Here is a 3,346-nt window from a genome sequence, read left to right on the forward strand (position 1 = left end):
TGCAGCGGCTGCAAGAGAAATAGGAAAATGCTCTAATAACAGACCTAACATATTTCCCTAAGACATATGGTGTGTGTGTGTGTGTGCATGCGCGCATGTGAGTATCTGTATGTGTGTGGTACTAAGTATTTGTGAGGATGCGCATTAGCCTGTGAAAAATGACAGTTTATTTGCAGAGACCCACACCTCCGCCCTCGTTCAGATTGCATGTTCTTGTACCATTCAAGGGAATGTATTGCTTGTCTCACATTAAATGCGCCTTCTTATTCATCTTTCCTCTTAGTCTCTGCACACACAAACACACACACACTCATGCACACGCATAAAAATAAGAAAATAGGCAACAGTCGAGGAACAATAGCCCCAATTTTTTACATTTTCCACCGTTTGCTTGGGGATCTACCACTTGCTGAATCCAGAGATGACTATTACAATACCTGACACCACTCATAGTGGTATAAAGACTTTAAGATAGATGTTACCTTTTGAATTTGACATTTTCATCCCATGTGGTGACTTACTTGGCTTTCCAATTTGTTTGCCGTTGAGGTGTGGAAAAATATATATCAGCAAAGAAACAAATCAGTAGAAAGGCACATGCAACAAAAAGTGACATTTTGTGATTGGTTTCCCCCCTCTTTTTACATTTTTAGTCACAATCTGCACACCCACCTCCAGCTTGTCTCCATTTCATTTACAATGTTCAACAAAAGGCTAAAGCCAAAGAATACAAAATATGAAGAAAAAAGAAATTTCTTCTCTGTTGTCGACTTTTGGCTCATGTGAGATCCAGATTGCGGCGGCACAGATTGTGGACCATCTCAGGCTGACTGACAGCAGGCATCTGTCAGAGGTGGCAGGTACAGACAGCTGTCTGGCAGCCCCAGCTCATGAACAATGACTGGGTGGAGACGAGACGGGCCGGGGAATCCATCTCTCCTCTCGACAGCTTCCCATCACTCTTACATCCCAGAGTCAGGCAAGACATCTTAGGTCTTCTGTCTCTAACCTCTGTGCAATCTTTTCCTGTCTGAACGTTCCTACGTGGACAAGTGAGGAAACTGTAGAGTGGGAAGGGAAAAGGAGGCTGAGGGGATGTTGCGATCAAAAGAGCAACAGATGAGCAGGCTCATAGCAAGGTTTAGAATGAGGATTAGAGTTTAGAATTAATTCTGCAATGGGGAGACATGAAACTGGTCACATGCAAGGTAATAGAGATGGGGATCACGATGGTTTGGATGCGGTGGAAAGGAACCGGGATGCTTGGTTTCCTCCAGCTGATAATGGAACGTGCCTTAATAAAATGAACATCCAGCCCAGATAACACCCACTGCTCTTCATTTTTTGTGAGCTGTAACACATTATGCTCCCTCTGTCATAGATGTGATGAATCATCCTCACAACAAGGATGAATGGAGAATGTAGAGAAGTGGGCGGCAAAATATAGCACTCTGCAGACTGGCTCTGCAAAATCTGCCCAGAGGTACGTGGAAGTGAAAATAATGTTATGTCCATAATGTAATATCACACACCAAATATTACATTTTCTTGACACAAAAGTATTTGAGTGTATATGACATCCAAATAAGATGTACTGTTTCATAGAGGTGAAGTACAACTTTCTATGGTTCCCAAAACTTTGACATCCACCCACGCTGGCTGTTCCCTAAAAAACCATGGCAACCTCACTTGATCCACTCTTGTTTTCTGTCCCGTCTCTTCCTCGCTCTCCATCCCTGCTCATGCCTCTCATCATTCATGCTGTGTACACAGTCTGTCTCTTTCTGGTTGCCCAGGCTCCTCCCGAGCTTGTTAATTGCGTTGGTGACACAGGTCTGTGTGTGAAGCAGCAGTAGTAATTGCTCTGGCCTGGCCTGAGAAGAGGAAGGGGTGCGGCCGTATGGCCTCAAGGTCTGCCCCAAGGCTGCAAGATTAGATACATGCTTCCATGTTTGATGAGATGGATAGTATTAGCAGTTTTATCAGGGACAGAACTTGTACTGCTGTTTTCATTAGGTTTGCTTTACCACACATGCTGTATAAATGTGCCATATGTTTGTTTTTTGTTTTTTGGCCGTGTGCTTCACCAGTGCCTGGGAAATAATTTGTACAATACCGTGATGACCTTTAAATTACAACAGGGATACTGCATTATCCGTTCATTTCCATTGTTTCTCTTCACCCTGATACAGCGAGATCAAATGGCAGCACTTTGCATAATTTGTAGACCCAAATGCACAAGAGTGGCAGACTTAAATGCCTGCTGTTGTACAAATAGCTTTCTTGCAGTTAGTAGCTTCGTGTCAGTGGCCCCCATTCATCAGGGCTGTTCTGGGAAAGACTGTAGATTCTACACAGCAAATTATCCTAAATAAATCGAAAGCAGCATCAGAGGGAAAGCAGTGAAATAAATTGACCATATATATATATAAAACACCCCAAAATGTTGCTGTTTGATTTATGAAAAACAAAAAAAGAAATGCACACACACACACATATATATATACATATATATATGTGTGTGTGTGTGTGTGTGTGCTGAAATGTATTCTATGTGGATGAGGCTGCTGGGATACTGGCACAGTTTCACTTTCCTGCGATGTGAATGAGCTCTGGCAGTAGTTCCATGGTTAGCAGTGTCTTCACAGTAAGAAGGGCCTAGGATTGAACCCCACCGTGGCCAACTGGGACACGTCCTCAAATAACAAGGTATTAAGAATGTGCCTAACTTTGCCCTTGACCAGCACTCTGGCTTTAGGACTGGATTCGGTTCCTCTGGGGCTACGACACAGCTGCCCGCTGCCGCTAAATACTTTGCATGGGTCGGATAGAGAGGACAATTTCCTCCCAGTGATTAATGAAGCATAACATAAAAGGTGTTGCTTTAGCTGCTGCCAGGCTTAGTGAGAATGTATGAAGCTATTATTTTATCACTCACACTTCATTATAACTAAGAGGTAACTCTGGGATACTTGTCTTTAAAATTAAATATGCAAATGTAAAATTACAGGGTATAATGTCCTTACCATTATCGAAACAGAGAGAAACAATTGGCTGTATTTCACAGTCTGCTATACAATTCTAAACACCCCTGCGATGTGGAATAACACACTCAAATGTGCATGTTCTTGTTCAGCGAGACGGGATGAATCTGCCAAACACCCACCCAGAGAGAGAAAGAGAGACCGAGAGGCATAGATGGTTCTTCATCTCAAGGTTGCAAAAAGTCAGGTATGTAGAAGTGTTGCATGGTATTGAGTTAGATCAAAAGGTTTGAAACCAGTTTGGTACACTGTTTGCTCAACATAACTCAGTTTTGCGGCCTGTAGCGTACAATGGCTGTTTA

The sequence above is a fragment of the Trachurus japonicus genome, chromosome 6 (assembly GCF_045865225.1).
Source record: "Trachurus japonicus isolate A0001 chromosome 6, Traja_1.0".
In the NCBI taxonomy this organism is placed as follows: domain Eukaryota; kingdom Metazoa; phylum Chordata; class Actinopteri; order Carangiformes; family Carangidae; genus Trachurus; species Trachurus japonicus.